The sequence below is a fragment of the Athalia rosae genome, chromosome 8 (genome assembly GCF_917208135.1).
Source record: "Athalia rosae chromosome 8, iyAthRosa1.1, whole genome shotgun sequence".
Classification (NCBI taxonomy): domain Eukaryota; kingdom Metazoa; phylum Arthropoda; class Insecta; order Hymenoptera; family Athaliidae; genus Athalia; species Athalia rosae.
In genome coordinates this window covers 1,419,106-1,437,567 of record NC_064033.1, presented here as the reverse complement: position 1 = coordinate 1,437,567, position 18,462 = coordinate 1,419,106, and the positions used below count along the sequence as shown (strand labels likewise).

The 18,462-nt window shown below is 46.2% G+C and overlaps 1 long non-coding RNA gene across 1 annotated transcript in view; it reads left to right on the top strand.

Moving 5' to 3' along the window:
- Positions 1-17,111, top strand: part of LOC125502158 — a 28,129-nt gene extending 11,018 nt beyond the window's left edge. The window contains exon 4 of the long non-coding RNA XR_007280005.1: positions 16,525-17,111. This is a non-coding gene — a long non-coding RNA (uncharacterized LOC125502158). The remainder of the gene's footprint in view (positions 1-16,524) is intronic.
- Positions 17,112-18,462: the final 1,351 nt, after the last annotated feature.

Here is an 18,462-nt window from a genome sequence, read left to right as displayed (position 1 = left end):
CAGGGTATTATTTCAAGCCCGTGTGCGATTTACGAATCCAAAAATTTCATCCCCCGCGTGATCCCCGTCAGTGGAAAGTCACGGACGAATCGTTCGCCGATATTTTCCATACACCCGCGGGTACACCTGGCCCGTCTACCATCCACCACCAGAAGAAGCCAGAAACCAAAAGCCACCAACATTCGGGGTTAAAAAGGTGCCGGCTGAGGCCTCGGGTGTCAATCGATACCATCATTGACACGTCGTCTGGTGGAGCCCGAGTTTCCGTAGCGTATGAAAAGAAAGGTTTTTTCCATTTTATATCTTTTTCATTATTCTTATTTTATTATTCTCCACTTTTCGTTCGTTCGTTTTACTTTTTTTCTCTCCATACTTCCCGACAATTTTAGAACCGAGACTTCTGTGGAACGATAGAAAAAAAAAAGAAATAGGGAGAGAGAGAAAACAAAAAAATAAAAATTGTACCACCAAAATTCACCCTTGATATTAAAGGTAAACGCGGATACGCGAGGGTATGAAATTCCGGTCAGACCGATCGTATATCCTTCAGGATCGGAAAAATTGACCGTAAAACAAATAAAAAGAAGAAAAAAAAACGAAAAAAATTTATCTTTGATGCAGTATAGAATAGCTCGCGGTGGTATATTCTGTATCATGACAAAAAGCCAGAAAAAAAAAGAAAAAGAAAAAAAAAAGGGAAACCATTTATGGGACATCGGTAGCGACCTGATCCCGGTATTATTTATTTATTTTTTTCTCTCTCCCCCAACAGTATTACCCTTCAAAGATCAAGGGGTGCGCGCCCGACTCGCGGAACACCGGAAAAAAGTGGCTCACTTTTAACGCCTGTCGTAAGAAATCTTTTTATCTATAATAACTAATAAGTCCCTAAAATTATCGCGTAAACATTCGCTTTTACGTCCATGGTGTACGTATACCCTATCTCATAAAGGATCAGGGGGATCGGTTTTTTTATTTTCATTGCTCGGTTGATTTTTTTTTTTCTCTTTTTCTCGTTGTTACAACATTCAAAGATTACAAAACGTATTCGCGTGTTCGCGTCGAATGCGAACCGTTGGGGGTGGATGATGAAAAAAAGTAGAAAAAAAAACAAACCAGGCTATCAAACGCGAGACAATTATAATACACCCGCGTTTGAATCGGTTCACCTGTTCCGTATCACGGTCTGAAAATAGCGAGAAAACTGACGGACGGACGGACGGGGGAAGGTATTACCAAAAATACATATACGCGCTAGTTTATCACACGGATATCGTAGCTCCGCGTATATATGAAAAAGGGAAATAATGCTCGCGCGAATAGTCACGCGAGGTCGATGTCGAAGTTTTTTGGGGGGGTGGCGGGAGGGCGGGGGAGGAGGTGGACGGTGGGGGTGCGAAAGGGGAAGGAGTTTTCCGCGTCTGCATTTCCGCCGTTTGCCTGCCGTCGCCGTTCGAGGGTGGTATGGCAAACTGTTCCAAGTACGGTATTTTACGTTATGTACGCGGGTAGCGTACGGTGATATCGCGAGGGTGATGGCGATGGTAATGGTGCTACGAGGCACATGGTTTGCCGCCGTTGCAGCCACCTACTAACTGCAGGGTTTGAAGTTTCTCTCACTCTCTCGCGCAAGCCCGCACACCGTAGCTTTGATCTCGAAGTTCGGTGAACGGCAAAATCAGCCGAGGGCCGAGCAACGTTATGCGAAACGCTAATGTTACGTACGTTTCATTGTAGAAGGGCCGTCCTGATGTTGATTTACGATTAACACGTTCCCGTGCCCCCCCCCCCCCCCCCCGACCCCCGTAAATTCAAATTTATGGAACATTTATGGCATGTGATTGGAAATCGACGCACTTCGGTGTAAATTTAATGCTGTAACGGTCGCTCCGCGTAATTATGGTCCGCTGTAATTTAATCATCGACGTTTATTTAGTCGGGAGTCACCCCGAGTCAGGTGAAAATTTTCCGTCGAACGTCGGACGTGAAATAAGTTGGAAAAACATTTTCTAACTTTTTTTTTTTTTTTTTGGTTTTTTTAATAATCGTACAGAACCATTAGCTCGAACCTTCTTCGTTGAGATATCTTTCGGTTTTTTTTTTTTCCTCCATCGCTCTAGCTACGAATCTTCCATTTCTCGTCAACCTTCTTCTCGGTCACTCATTATTATAGAGCCAAGTAAGTACGGCGGTGAAAATTTGAAAGACGGTAAGGAAGTCGGTGTTGTTCGACGTTTCCATTCGACAAAAAGGTTCCTCTTATATTCGTGCCGACTAGACGTGGTGGAAAAATACGAAGACTACGCGAAAACATCCCCTCCGAATGAAAATGTACTCCGGAATATTTTTGTAAAAAAAAATTTTTCGTCCGTTCGCCCGAAATCGCCGACGATGAAACAAACACCGACGAAATCGAATCGATATCTACGGAATAAAATAAGGGAGGAAATCGAGGAACAACTGTTGGAAGAAATCAAGAAAACGAAACGTATAAATTTATCGATCTCGGATAAATTTTATCATTTGGATTCTTCGCGGCGAGTGGCTCGCGGTATTTACGTAGGGTAGCGGGGTTGTGTAAGGTTTTGAGGTAGGTCTGACCGAGCTCGAGTCGCACTACTGGCACGTTGGCGGTCGCGCGGTGCGGTTAACGAGACGGTTTCGGTAGCCCCCCGTGCAAGCGCAGCGCGTGTGTAACGTGGAGAAATTCTCTAGTTTCGGGGTCGGAGGGGAGAACCGAATCGCTACAGAAAATGGGACGAGGTTACCTTTCGTTTTGCGAATTGGACTGCAAATTGCAATTGCGTCAAGCGCTACGCGATTGCGTCGAGTGCCGGGGGGTGGTGGTGGTGCAGGGGCGAAAAGCTTTGCTCTCGCAATCGGCTACGTCAGTTGCAGTCGTATTCGTTATACCCCCTGGTCACACACAAAGCCCGTGTAGCAGCTACGTGTACACACAGCCTTTTGAATTCACGTAATTCTACGTGTACACGCAGTACGCCGCAATTATGACGGACGTTTATAATTTCACCGCAGGACGAAAGGAAAGAATTAATTTTATATAATTTTTCCGCACCCCGGTTCCCCTCTTCCATTTTATATTTTCTCTTTTTTATCAGCTCGCCGTACACTCTAAGAAATTGAAGAAAATTTGATCGGAATACTCTGCAATTGCTTGTGCATTTCGTAGATGTGAAATGGAAGGGGGGGGGGGGTCTGATAATGCGCCGGCTTTAGTTTCAATGAAATTAGAACGTGAGTCCCGGCTCGTTGGAGCCACCGATCCCACGTATACCCATACCGGGGACGGGGGGGTTTCAAATTCGTATACCTTTACGAGTATAAATTGCTACGGGTGTAGTACCGGGTACCACACCACCGCCACCGGCGTCGACATCTGTGCACAAAACTCCTGCAATGCACGTTGCAGATACAGCGCGATTCTCAAATTTGCATATTTTAATCCGCGAGCAAACAAAAAAAGTCACCTACTCAAGTTCTCTTATTAGGTTCCACTCGTTCGACTATATCGTCTCCGGCTAACACTTCTTCCTCTTTTTTTACCTTCGTTTTTGTTCATTTATTTTTTATTCATTTTTTTTTTCTATTCCTCCCTTTTGACAATCCCTTTTTTTCCCTCCCCTTTCCCTTCCACTACTCGCTACTTCCCTCTCTTCATCTCACCACTGGTTTAGCTTGATATCGATCTTTGCCTATACGTAGAGTACACTCTACAAGAGCTGATTCTGTATCGCCTAGACTCTCGCGATGGCCTAGGGCGGTCTTAATCCAACTATAGTGAAAGAGATTACGTTGATGAATTAGAAATGGGGGATGACAGAGAAAAAAGAAACCGGAGGAAAAAAAATAAATAAATAAATTTATGGACGATGTAGCTGTACAGCCGATGATTGATTGACGAAAATGTCATCGGAATTGAACAATCGAAAGTGTGCAGGTAATAGCATGATATATTCTGGTGAAATTTTTCTGAAAATATGCCTGCGTATATAATATATACCTATAGGTATTCGCGTGCGGGCTAGAAGCCTGTGAACTTTAATTGAATTAAGTCAAGGGATGCGAGAAAAGGGAGTAAGAAGAAGGGGGAAAGGGAAACATCGTCGGGAGTTGAATTTTGGTAATTTTAGTTCTCTGGAAGGGGGATGGGGAGACGGCGAGGAGGGTAGTTGCCGGATGGTGGCTGGTGGTTCGCCGACACCCGTAGATCTCTGTGGCTCACCCCCCCCCCACCCCCTTCTCCTTTTTACCAGCACAACTTTAAAGCCACGGTTCTATATAAGTCCACCATTTTCATTTTCCAGCTGCTTATTCTCTCTCTCACTCTCACTCTCCTTTTAAAACTCGACCGACTCATTTTACTCGTTAAATCATTCGTTCATCGCTTTTTCACCGCGTGACCATTATTTTCTGCCATCCGTTGGTCACCCCGGGGGGGCGGGTGGGTGAGGCTACCCCCGAACGTTTAAAATTTAAAACCTTCATCGTCGACGGAAACGACGGAGAGCGACGCTGCGGAAAGATAAAAAAAAAAAGGAGAAGAAGAAAAAAATGTAGCAGCGGAGAAAGTTAAAAGGAACAGAGACGAGGTAAAGAGAAAAAAAGAAATTCGGAAAGTGGAAACCGTGAAAAAAAAAAAAAAAACCGTGTACAGGGTGAAAGAGGAATCGAATTTTGCGTTTCTTTTTATCCTCTCTCCTGTCTTTATTTTTTTTTTTTCTCTAGTATTTTATTTTTTCTCCTTTTTTTCAATGGAGAAAACTTTTTCCCTAGGACGAACGTTACGCGATACCCACCCTGCAGGGGACGTTCGGGGGTTCGCGTCTTCGGGGAATTTCCAAGGGTATATAACGAGGGAAGCTACCGCGCTACCTATACACAGCTACGCCCATCGCACGGATAAGAGACCTTGACCTCACGACTCGCGAATCGCGACTCTATCCTATTTTTCTACCGAAGATACGAATTTCAGCCGATTCCCGTTACCCCTTACTCGTATTACCTATATACACAGACATTCACCTTTATACTGCGACTAGATAGACACGAAATATGCTTTTAACGTTCTCCGCGGCGAGACACGGAGGCGATTTATTCCTCCGAGGGGTGTGCGCCCCTAAATCGCGACCGACCTTTTTCCTCCTCCCTCCGATTTTGTTTTCCTTCCTCTCGCTCCTCGCTATTATTTTATTTGTTCATTTTTTTTTTTTTTCGCCCCAGTATTTCGATTCTTCGTAAAGAATCAAAATGACACTTTGATGGTCTGACGGTGTTCGAATGATCTTTATTGTTATTTTTATTTTTTTTCCCAAACCAAATTTACCCCCCACCCCCAACGGGAGAAAAAATGTAAAGCTCACTCGCGCGTGTCTAGATAACTGTTGAAAGCCAGGTGATAAAATGAGTGGGAAAATTTACACTTGAAAAGGTGAAATCCAATAACGCTGAAATTTATGCACGTCGATCATCATCGCGCCAAGGTGTTCATTATAGGTAGGTAGGGAGGGAAGAAAACCTGAACGTACAGGAAGAAAAAAAGAGGAGAGAAAAATTTTGCGGTATGACGGAATCGACGATTATATCCCGTCGCGATATCGACTCGCATTTACATTAATCTCGCGTATAAACATATTTTAATCTACGAGATACTTTGGGCGTGGAAAACTCGGAGGGTGACGGTCGTTCGAGGCGCGACGTCGCCTGAATTTATCGCACATGACGAAGGAATTTTTTTTCACGTTTTGTGGTTTTTTTTTTTGCGCCACCGTTTCTTCATCCCTCATTTGCAAACGTATGCGACGATGACTTTAGCCTGACGCGGGAGCGCCGATTCAGTGACGCGGCGTTGTTGCTTCGACGCTTTCACGCCGGGATTATCCCTCGGCCACCCAAAGCGGAGCTTACCTCCTCCTCCTCCTCTCCATCCCTCCCTCTACGCTCGGCGAAACATTATTTTCCATGGAAAGATGTACGTACGTGTACAGGGCGCGGCGCGCTTCAACGTCGACGCGATATGGGGTAGAGAGAATTGCGAACAAACGGACAGATTACATCGTGCGTTAACGTTATTAAACACGGTAGCGAAAACGAGAACGGCGAGAGACAATCGTGTCCTACTCGAACGGGACGCTGTGCGTTTCGTTTCGTTTTCGTATCGTGTATCGCGTGGCATAAAATCACCGAGCGTGCGACGATGTCCCGTGGCTTTCGGCGTACGCTAGGCGTGCACGATGGTATCGGTATTGGTATGACAGCCGGTAGAGGTGTGCGGTGACCGTTTTTAATCAACGTGTCCCAACGGTCGTTACAACACTCGTTTAATGCTCCATAATTCTGGTTCCTGTCCGCCATCCATCCTCGCAGCTCGCGCACGGCCACCCGGACCCCCCCGTCCTCTTCTCCTCACCCGCAAATCCCGCGGTACGGACGCGTCCTCCGAGACGGGGGTGGGCGAAAAAAATCAACCCTCCGAAACAGAGGAGAACGAGAACGGGCGAAAGAAAAAAATAAAAAAAAAAACAGAAAAAAAAGAATTCACGCGGAGGGGCGAGGACGAAACAAAGTTGGATAAACAAATTATATACATTAATCTTTTTGAACTGTATTATTGCCGGGGGGTTCGTTCGACTCGTTGCCATGTTTGTTTATTTGAATATATTTATTCGTTTATTTGTTTAATTTTTCCATTGTTTTTGTTGAAATTTGAAAAGCGAGGAAGCGATAAGAACAAGAGTAGATGAACGATGAACGTGTAAAGGGTGAAAAGTGAGAAGTGGCGGCGAACGCTGCGGGGTGGGGGACGAAGAGATTCAATTAAACCATCCCCTGAATATCTTTATGAAATTAATTTTCATACATATACACCCGTAACTACCGGTTCCAAGGGTAGATAAAACTCAACTTCTGGAAAGAACGAGGAAACGAGTTATCGGTATTGACTTTTTTAATTAAATGACAAACAACTTCGTTCGACGAATCGCTAGTGCTCGGCGGTGGTCTTGGCGACACGAAGTAAATTTATAAGCATCATTCGATAGAAACAGGGAGAAACCGAATGAAAAAAACGCGTCGCGACAATTATAATATTAACAACTCCCGAGCTACCCGAACGACGTTCGAAGTTCTCCTCGACAAACTTGGCGAAATATCTTTCTCCACCGGTTACTCCGCCCCGAACAATCGTGTCTTGCTTATCTGACGGTCACTACGACGACGACGACGACGACCGCATTAACCCTTTGATTGGTAGCCCAGGTTAATCCCGTTCTCGTTGTTTGTCGGGGTTCCTAGTTCTCCCCCAAAGTGGTGGACGACATGTCGCAGAGCTTGCGAAAGAGAGTTGTTTCGGCGCGTCCGTAGTACCTATACCATTTTCATTGTATTTTCGCGTTGGTACACGGATATACCGTGCTTTCCTCCGTCGTCGGAGAAACACACACACCGCAAAACACACGGTAAATGGCAAAAAGTTTACTCAGAAGCTTTATTACGTTCCTCAAGATCCTTGGCCGAGGCTGCACAACGGCGAAGAGACTGGAAAACGATGGAGCGAAAATGACACCGGTATCCTTTTTTTCATTTTGACTTTTGGATATGTGAAAAAAAATGGTTTCGTCGACGGGAGAAAAAAAAAAAAAAAAACAAGACGAAAAACCGAACCGCCTCGGTACCGAACGCTCGGGCTTTTTGTTATCGTCGAAAAATTTCCCTCCCAACCGGTGAACAATTTTACACGGTTCCGGAATCTTTTCTGAGCTTTCGCATCGCGTCGCTCAGCCTATAACCGACGGGTATATTCTCTCTCTCCACCCTCTGATATACATACCTATATAAACCTTTTGCAACGCTGACTGCCTCCATAATTACGCTACTCTGCAGATGGCAACGCGGCGACGGCTGTTTATATTTCCCATGCATAAATTTATTTCCGTTCCCTCCGCTGTCCTCGCGATTCTTATTATACAACAGATAAATATTCTACCTGCAGTAGCCATTTTTTTTCACCCTTCGTACCGCGATACGGATGAGGAAAAAAAAATCTCTACGATTTACTTTTTTCTTTTTTTTTGTTTTTTTTTTTTCTTTTCCCTCGAAAATATATCTCATACTTACAGCTGAGAATTTTTTTAATTAAATTTACTTCCAATTAACGTGATTATTTTTACGGGTGGGTCAATCCGCTCGAGGGACTCGGATTCCTGACTTTCGAATACACGAGTAAACCCTTCCACTCGTTGAAACGATTCGGAAAAACATTTATTTTCCGTACGAACGGACAATTTTATAGTTACAAAAAAAAAGGGCGACGTGGAAAAGTAATCTCACATCGATTTTTGTACGTGCCAACAATTTGTCGGGTCTTCGAAAATTCGTTACCCTTCTTTCCGGTACTTCGTAACTTCCCGTACCCCCGTGTAATGTAAAAATCGATCCTTTGCGTCGTGTTATCCAATACGGAGGTTGACGTTGTGAGGAAAAAAATTCCGTCCTAACGCACGTGAAAATCTGTTTAACCCTTAGGGGTTCCGATTGGACTGAAAACGGAAGTTAGCCGGTTACTGTAAATATACACCTCATCGATTTTCTGAAAGTTCCGCTGGAAACGCAACGATATAACGTTATCTATAGAACTCCTCGCGTACCTCCGGTGAGTTCCGCTCAATTTCACTAGCGTGCAAACAACTGTTATTCCGTTCGAATAACGCGGCACGATTCACGGAGTTTAAGAAAAAAGAAGAGAAAAATAAAATAGCCAGAAGGTATATAAGTTAGAGTAGCAACGAGTTTCCTCGGGTTTCAAAAAAGAAATTTTTGAACCCCTCGTCGATTATCGAACGAAAAAAAAAAAAAAAACCGGTATATCGAATCCCGTTGCCAGTTACAATTTGTTTGAAAAATGAAGCACGAGGTGGACGTTTCATATCGTTGGATGAGTTTTTATTTTTTTCCATTTCATTTTATCTTTTTTATTTGTTGAAATCGATTTCGAATCACCCGGCGGAGGATTCGGTCTAAGCTGTCGGTGTTACGGTCGGTTGACTCATGAGAAAGACACGCAGCTTCCGTATCAATCACTCGATTAACGTACCGGAAACTACCGATCAATAAAACGGTCCGGACATCCCATTGAATCGGATTCTGAGGGATTTTTTCTCCTTTTTTTTTTTTTTTTTTTTGTTCTCTTCTCCTGCGGGGTGAAGAAAAGCGCGTGAATCGGACCAGGAAACGTGTGTAAATAAAAAAACAGTCGACGCGACCCGTCCACCGGTATATAAGACAAAGAAAGGAGAAGGAGGAGAATGGAAAGCAAAAAATTCTTGGCGCGAACAAAGTAAATTGAGGTATATATATATATAAAATCAAAGTGAGCAACTCGGCATTAGGGAAATTCAAACGATTTCCACCGCGTTGAAAACGACGATCCCCGAGGAGTGAGAATGAAAAAAAAATAAAAGGAAATAAATAAATAAAAAAATAAAATAAGTAACCACCCCTCGACAAAAGTCCTGCTGCAGCGCCGCGGTACTGCTCTTATTTTTTTTTTTTTGCGAAAAAAAAGTCTCTTTATTCTCGGCTCCCTTCAAACGTCAACGGTTTTCATCAGTCTCGAAGAATAAAAGAGAAAATTGAAGAAGAAGAAGAAGAAGAAGATCCAGCAGCAGCCCTCTCGTCGTCTCGTCTCGTTTCATCTCGCCTGAATACTGCAACGGACGGGATTTAGTTTTCCACCCGTCCTTCCGTCCGACAACACCCTAGCAGAGCGAGAGCTTTTCGTTATTCGCGGGGGCGCGGGAGGGGGATAGGGAGGTAGATCGAAGGGACGCTAGGAAATTTATGGGAAAATCTGCAGCGGCAACCCCCCCGAAAGTCCCAAACCACTAGGCGACGGTCGAGTGCCGCGTAACCGCGCGTTGATATTCATGCCGACAGGTTGCCGTTATTGACTATGTGCGGATAAACTATACATAAAGTACATGCACACTAGAGGCAGTTGCCGCTGCTGCTGCTGCTGGTGCTGGTGCTTCAGCAACGACCGCCAGCAGGGGTAGACAGCCACATAGACGAATAGGCACGGCGCGGGCGTTCCTGCTGCAGCAATACCCTCCGAATCTATAGCCCCCCCCTGCGTTCGCCGTGCTTCCTCGAATCCGTATCCATCGCGTTCTCTCCGTCCGCGTTACATTTATACACGTGGAAACGTAGGTAAGCACGGTCGTGAATAAATTTAGCTCTGTGTGTTCAGTCTTGTTTATCGAAGGAGCGCGGAGGACCTCCCGGGGATGAAAAAAACAATTCCGAACATCTCCGATAAGTTTAAACTCCCGCGGAATTTTTTTTTTTTTTTGTTAACCGCGACGAAACGAAGAGGAACGCCGGAGAGAAGCACGGTAACGGGAATAAATATTTCGCGACAGCTGCTCCGCGGCGTGGTGCACGGTTCGTCGCTGCCCGATGTTATACGTGTTAATATCGGAGACGTGGGCGGGTAGGTACCTCAGCTCGGCTATTGCGATCAGCGGGTAAAATATACGAGGGTAGATTATACCCGCTACGAATACACGTGTATTATACAGATGAAAAAGGGCGTTGGCCGAGTTCTGAATTACGTCCTTGATTACTGGAATACGTTAAAACGGGAGCGCACACGCGGTGAGGTGGTCGAACTCCTCTCCACCTCCTCGGGGCTCCGCGTTGATATTTTTGCGTTCTCGTACACCCTTCCCACGCACGTTCTCCCTCCGACACCCTCGAAGAGCACGAAATTTCGCGTAAACACGCGTCGTCGAATAATATGCAAAAAAAAAAGTCTGATCCGGGGGGGGAGGGAATCGAGTCATGGGTAGACGAATCAGCCAATCGATTTAATCATCAGTATCGTTATTTTTCTTAATTCTTTCCTCACTTTATAAAACAGAAAACTTCATTCATTCTCGAATTGTACGATAATTTGTTTTTCTCGTACCTGCACCGTACACGGAAAAAATTGCACGCCTGACTGGAGAATATTTCGAGGGGGTTGAGAAAGGGGTTGCATCAAAGGAAAAAATGAAAGCTTCGGTGGATAGCACGTGACTTTTGTCGTCCGCCCTTTGGGTCCCCGTTTTCGACTTTCCGTCTTATTCGCTCTTTTATTTATTTATTTTTTCACTTTTTTCTTTTTGTTTTTTATTCCCTCCGGTCTTTCTCCGCGTAGGGTTAAAAGAATACGGAAAAAGGGAGGTATGCTTTGTATTCCGCACGAGCCCCACCCTCTCCGCCCGCGCCCCCCTCTTACTTTCTTGTTGCCTCCCTTCTCCCTCTATTTTCCCCTCTCCTCGACGCTCGCACATACCTTATTCCTCTATATTCCCCTCAACAAGGAATAGAAAAATCAAGACGACACGCGTCACCGTGTAAGATCGGGGGTAGCAAAGGACGAAGAAATCATCCCTCCCGTAAACCCCGACGTACACGCTACGGTCTCACCCCCACCCACCCCCACCTTCCGATTCCCTCCTTCGCGAATCAACGTTCGAGGTCAGTCGGCAATTTAGTCGAGTGTAGCGCGTGTCTCGAACTTGGGTTGGGCCCGTCCAGGGGGTTGTTAGTCGGGAATTTCTTTGCCCGTACAGTAATTATTATTAATAATCGATAAAAACGTAGCGCAACCGCGCAAAGTTTATTAAAAAACACAACTGAATTATTTGCCGCCCTGGTAACTTCTCGCGGCGAATCAAGGCATCCCCCTCGAGTCAATATTGAATTCAACGGACGAAACGGTATTCGGTCCACGGTCTCGCTTGTGGACTCCGAACGACAAAATGGAATCCTTAAAAATTGAAGAAACTCTTGCGACCGGTGCACGTTTCTCTCGTCTCATCGGTTTTTTTCTGTTTTTTTAATCGTTGCGACCGGTTCGCTCTTCCGGCCAATAAAAAACTACCCCGTGAATCTTCCCCAGCCTCGGACGATCCGCCTGTACCTGCCATAGAACGTTAACGAGCATATTTTACGTTTTATTACCCTACTTAGCACACTCTGCCTCGCCATCCTCCCCCCCCCCCCCCCCCGCCCCTCACGAGTTACGTTTTCTCTACATTCAGGTATAAAACTAGTTTCACAAGGTAAAGTGTGCGATGGGGGTAAATTGCATACGGGGTTATAGGTCGCGCTGGGACGCGGCGGGTATAATATAAAAGACTATACACAGTGGCGGTGGTAGCAACAGTACCACCGGTAGTACGGTAGCGTAACGATAAAATACTTCGTAGTAATGAAACTGGGGGAAAAACCGCTTGCAAAATGATAAATTCGTAGATAGCCGGAGACTTGGCGTTGCAAGATTATGTACACGTTGTATATATATATATATATGTATATACCTTGTACATTGATACGCAGATCTATATATATATGTATATACACGAGTGAACTAACGAACCGTTATTTTCACCCCTTTTCCCCACCACCTTTTACAATTTTTCTCTTCAACGGAAACCCGGCAGCCACCGCGCGGACGGAACATCGATGAACGTTGCGAGAAATTATTCAAATTTATCACACGCTCGGTTAATGTTACGCCGCTACTTTCAATGACGATGATAAAAAGAAAGAAGATGAAGGGAGGAAAAAAAAAAAAAACCAACAAAAAAAGAAAGACAAAAGCTCAGAGAATCCCAGCGTCTAGACTCTCCGGTCCAACACGTTCTCGCGAGGTTCGTGGAGTGGTCGACGAAGCGTGTACGTAATAACTTGAGGTTTTCGAAAAAAAGAATGCTTCGAATCTGTCCCATAAACGAGCTTACCGTGACAGGAGACTGAAGCGAAAGAAGTAGCCGTCCCGACAATTTTTAATGTAATTCCAGCGTTTACCTGCGATCCCCTTTGGATTTTCTTTTCCCCGATAAGATACTTTAAACTTATAATTCTTGGGGGGATGTATAACCCGGTGTAATGCGGCCTGGTTAAGAAAAGGAGGAGAGCGAAAAAAAAAAAAAAAAAAGGAGCGGAGACGTAGGGGGTGTAAAAGTGTGCCGGCGATGCGTCGATGCCGACACGGGGGGGGGTTTGTGTGCCCGGGGCAGTTGGGGCGTGCCGAGAATATAAACAATGCGTTTTAATTAGTTCTCTTCGCTCGACGAATGCACAATTTCTATTCCATTCCCTTCGGCAAAACCACGACCAACTTCACCGATGTTACTGTATTACCCGCGGGCTTTTTATACGGCTTACAGATCTTGCGGTAGAAATCGGTTTGTTTTCGAACATTTCTCCCGCTCGTTCGTTCGATGAATCCGATAAAAAATTTGGCGAATTTCGTTCGACGAGAGAAAAAGGAGGGGAAAGGGGGTGGAATAGTTCGACCGTAATTCGGGTATGGACGGTAGAAAAAAAAAGAAGACGGAATTTCTCGCGAGCTGTTTTCAATTCAAAGGTTTCTTGTCTCAATACCTGATCCGGAAAGCCCTTTATTTCCAGCTAAATTTGCTATCCTCCCTTTCAACCGGCTCTATAGCCTATCCTTCGCGAGCATAGTTGGGAAAACCTTTGCCAGGACAAGCGTGATCGTAATGACAAACGACACATCCTCCTCGGTCCCCTTCGCCCTGCCTTTCCCCTTTCCATTTTCCCTCACCGCCACCTCTCTCTTCCACATCCTCTTCTCCTCGCCCAACAACCGCCCTACGTTCTGAATATGAAAGACGCGTGACCGGCTTACGAGAGACACGCAAGCGCGGCAAATTTATGTAACAAGTCTTCCGTATACCAAACTACTCACCTTTTCCAAAATTTTCACAAAGAGGGAAATAAAACTTGCGTAACGAGTGAAAAAAATTAATCAGACGCCCGGGTTATTCTAGTCTCTGAAAATTCTAATTAATGAAATAAAAAGCAGGGTGTAAGTTGGAATTTTGAGGACGAGGTTTCTTTCTTCTTCTTTCGATTGATTTTCGAAAACGCTACTCCACCCTCGTAATGTCCTCGTAGCTAACAAGTTCAGGAGGACACGTATGCGCGTTCGTCAGCACCGGGAGTGTCGTTGGGTGTATAACTTATTCGCTAGGCATGACGACGTGAAACACGTGACAGCGTCGGGATAGAAGAAGGTGTGGGGGTTGGGGGGTGAAAAGGGGGTGGGGTGGAAAGGGGGTGGTTGGATTCTGGGATCCGCGCAACGCGGTATTTCGCGGGACCCAATACACGTCACCGTATAACCGTCTCGTAGCAAACTTTATCCCTCCCCCCCCCCCTGAACAATCTACGTACTCTGCATGCCAATATATACCTCCGTATAAGGATATATAAGTTTTTACCTTTTTTTTGCCTTTTTTGTTTCTCGTTTCGTGTCAGTTAAGATAATCCATAGGGACTCCGTAAGCCACGTAACTATCCCCGTACGTATAAAAATTTCTACACATTCGAACCGATACGTAGTAGCGTCGGGTCTCTCCGTACCGTTATCGCACACGTCATCTGCTCCTTCTCACACGTCCCCCAAGAAAATGTCCCCGAGATACCGAGAGCTTGGCGAGTTCAAAAGGGCCGCGTGAAAAATGCTACCGAGGTAGAAAGAATGTAAAAATTCATCGAGGAGGATAATATGCACACGCATTTTTGCCGTTCGCTCCTTTTTGTTCTTCTAATTTTATTATACGGTCTTTTTTTCTTTCTTTTTTTTTTTTTCAAAGGGTGTGCAGCTCGGGGGTACCCGTATTACGGAACAAATTGAATTTCTTGTTCCTTGAAGCGCCTCGCTTACGTTGAAAACGGGGTGCCGGTAAAGTGGCGCGATTTATGACTCTGGGGGGTTCGGAAGTCGCGGAAAATGGGGGTTGGGTAGGGGGGTCGGGGGTGTGGAACGGCCCGACAAAAGGGGGGGTGGTAGGGGGATGCGAGAGCGCCGCGGCGGACGTCGGGGCTCCATAATCTACTTGAAAGTAAAACAAATGCAAAGAAGGTTGGAGGGTGTAAGAGACAATTTGTATCGTTAGGAGTTAGAGGGTGGAAAAGAAGAGAAAAAAAAATAGGGGAAAGGAAAAAAAATAGAGAACGAGGGACGAGAAAAAAAAAAGAAAAGAAGGGGGGGCGAGAAAAGAATTAAATGAAGAGAAGAAATTGGCTTCCGGTTCCGCAAGCTGTTTACCAAATTAAAAAGGTATAACGGCGAAGTCTTTCCTCCTCCCTTTATTCTCATCTTATTTATTTTCCTCGCTCCGGGGAAACACTCCACTTTCATCCCTCTTCGGAGTTTTAACAGTTTTTCGGACAACGTCGAACGGGGTGCACCCATAATTCTCGAATCTTTTCAACGCTCGTAATTCTCTCCGCGGACATCTAGCAGCCTCTTTATTCGCCGGCGTGGCACAGGTAAGGGATATCGCGGCGTCTTCTCGCGTGCGCGGGGGGCTCGAGGTGAGGGTGGTCGTCGTCGCCCTCCCCCTAGTCGTTGGCGTAGTTTCTCGCGACATCGTCCGTACGTAGCGACGCGATATACGCGGACGGGGGACGGCCAGGGTTTTGGCGAGATGTTGTACAGGCGAAAATACGGGCGGCTAAAACGACGGTAGCTTGCGTAAATACGGTCCTCTGTTTATTCAGCGTTCGTTTCGAAGCTCTCGCCGTGTATCTTTGCCGTGTGCGAGGATTCCTCCGCGCCGTCGTTCTCCACGTGTGAAAGATGCACGCGCGGTGTACAAGGGCGACGGGGGGGCGGGGGTGGGGGTGGTTTCTCCATGGATACACGCGGAGCTTGCGTACACAGGGAAAAGCACGGAAGCAACCGGATTTTCTGTACGGTATAAATACGAGCGTTGCGCTCGACGGCAACGAACTGCAGAAACAGCGGCAGCGGCAGCAGCAGCTCCGCGAATTAATATAAATTTCATTTGCCGCGACAGCATCGCTGTCGGCTTTACAAGCCCGTTTGCCACTACCTGCGCACCGACACTACCCCTTCCTTTCTATTTCGTATATATATATATTTCTTATTCACGCGTTCTTTCTCGTTTCTGCTTTCTATTTCGATGGACCTTTCGTGTCGCACACCGTGCGCGGTACAGATAGCGTGTTCCAAATTCACACCGAGAAATTATTCCGTTTCAGTTGGAGAGGGATGAAGAAAAATGGACATTCTCGTATATTTTACCTGTCCTGTTCGAATCCACCCCCGTGGAGCGTAGCGTGTAGAACCGGCGATCGAACGGGTTCCGATGAAATTTAAGTAGTAAAACGTTGTATTTTGCATACACACAAGCTACCCTGACGAACGGTATCATTTTTTACTCCTCCTCCACCGTCCGACCACAATCCCTTACCACTGATTCGAATCACCCTAAGAGATTGGAAACCCGTTTCGAATAAAGCGAATTACATTCGTAGGGAAATAAAGAGAGCGAAAGAGAGAGAGAGAGAGAGAAAAAATGAATCTTACCGGACCTCCGGGTAACCAGAGTACGTAGAGTACGTTTTTTCCGTTCTTTTCAACTATCCTCATGTTTTTCTCTACGTTTATTTTTTTTCCAGATAAGAAGCGGACCGAGTCTGCGGAGAATTTTCCCCGCAATTCCGTGATGACGATTCTTACTTTACCGGGGCACGGCGTAATACCCATGCATCGGCCATTACAAAGATTCGAGCATCTTCGATCGGTATGTGTACGGAGTACATACGTGTAAGGTATACCTATAAGTTGCATGAACTGGATAAGGTATAAAATCTCTTCATATACATACGGTGTATGTGTACGACGGTAAATAGGGCGCGTAAATGCTACGTCATCAGGTTGAAACGCCGATGCCGCTGCTGAACCGTAGAAGTAGAAGTAGAAGTGGAAGTGGAAGTGGAAGTAGAAGTAGAAGTCAGACTGCACCGCGCACTGCGGAGCGAAGAAGACAGGGCGGGCTTGTACGAGCCGGTGGAAAGGGCGACGGTTTCCGATATCTCTGTACATACTACAGATTCGACCTAAACCTACCGGTGTACACGGTTACACGTCGCATCTCTCCTTCGCTCTTCGCCGTTTCATACGCCTCCCCGCATCGAGGGATCACGTCCGAGCCCCCCTCTCTCTCTACCGCAGGTATATACACACGTGAGCCGGTCGACATCTGTAAACGCATAGGGTGGTGTACCCGTGTTTGGATATACCGCACACGGCTATGTACGTACACCGCAAGTACCGCGTACATAGAGTATACTACATACATACAGGTATATATATATATATATATATATATATTTTCGACAAACTCCGCGCACCGTCCGCAAGCAAGAGCAGGGGTAGTAGTAGTGGGGTACACACGTCGAACAAGTGTGCGCAAGCGAAGTCCAGAGCTCTCATCCGCCTCGTCGGCATCTACTGGGAACGACGGGCATCGCCTAGGCGATGGAGCAGTCTAGCCCTTGACCCGTCTGAGCCAGCATACTTCCACCGTCAACCCCCAAAGACTGTCGGGCTTCGATTCACCCCCTCGAGCTATTCGCACACCTCTTTTCTTACACACCGAAGATCCTCAGAGGAGAAGCGCTGACAATGAGTCGGGGTGAGAGAACGTCTTCGGCCGTTGTTCTCCTCTGCTTTCGATTTGGCTGGCCGGGCATCGATGCGGGAAACAATTTTCCCCATTCGTTAGGGCGAATCTCGATGGGGGGGGGGAGGGGGGGGGGGGGAGAAAATAGCGGAGGTTCGCCGAGTAAATTTGAATCATTAAAATCGGACCGCAGTTCTCACCACGACTCGCCGCTCCTCCTGCGAGGATCCTCCACGCTGAAGCGGGATTACGCTACATATGTACCAACGTACCTACCTATAGACAGGTATTTGTGCACATACTTAACGGGATATATATATATATACATACATATACACGTACACATATGTGTCGATGTTCCGCGGAGTTGGTTACCCGTTGAAGCTCGGTCGAGAGGGTGGAAAATGGGAGAGCCCGAATGAACGGGGGTAGCGGTGACGGGGATGGTAGTGGTGGTTGAGTGAAGGACGTGAGAGAGTGGTTTATCCCTAGCACGGTTTGGAGAAGGATGGAAATATCGCTGGCCGGGGCTCTCCGCTGCACTACTTTGCTACACTCGCGCTTTACAGAACTCTCTCTGTGTAAGTGCGTACGTACATACACACGCGCGCACGTATATACAGACGCCTATAAAACGAGTTTCGAGGGTGTGTAGGCGTTGCGGAGGGTGCAGTCGGGCGGGGCTGGAGGGTTGAGGGAAATTAAGCAATTAGTAAGTTTGCACCACAGGCGCTCTCAGCGAGATTTGATTATGTTTTCGGTTTAAGCTCTCGAGTGCCTCAAGTGCCTGGAGTGCCTCCTCCGTGGGACTCCGCGTTATATTCCTCACTATGGCAAAGAAAATAAAGGAAACTCCGCATGGGGAAATCCGCAAACTATCTCGCGAAAACACGTCCCCCAGGTGACCCGAATTTCACGAGTATGATTTTTT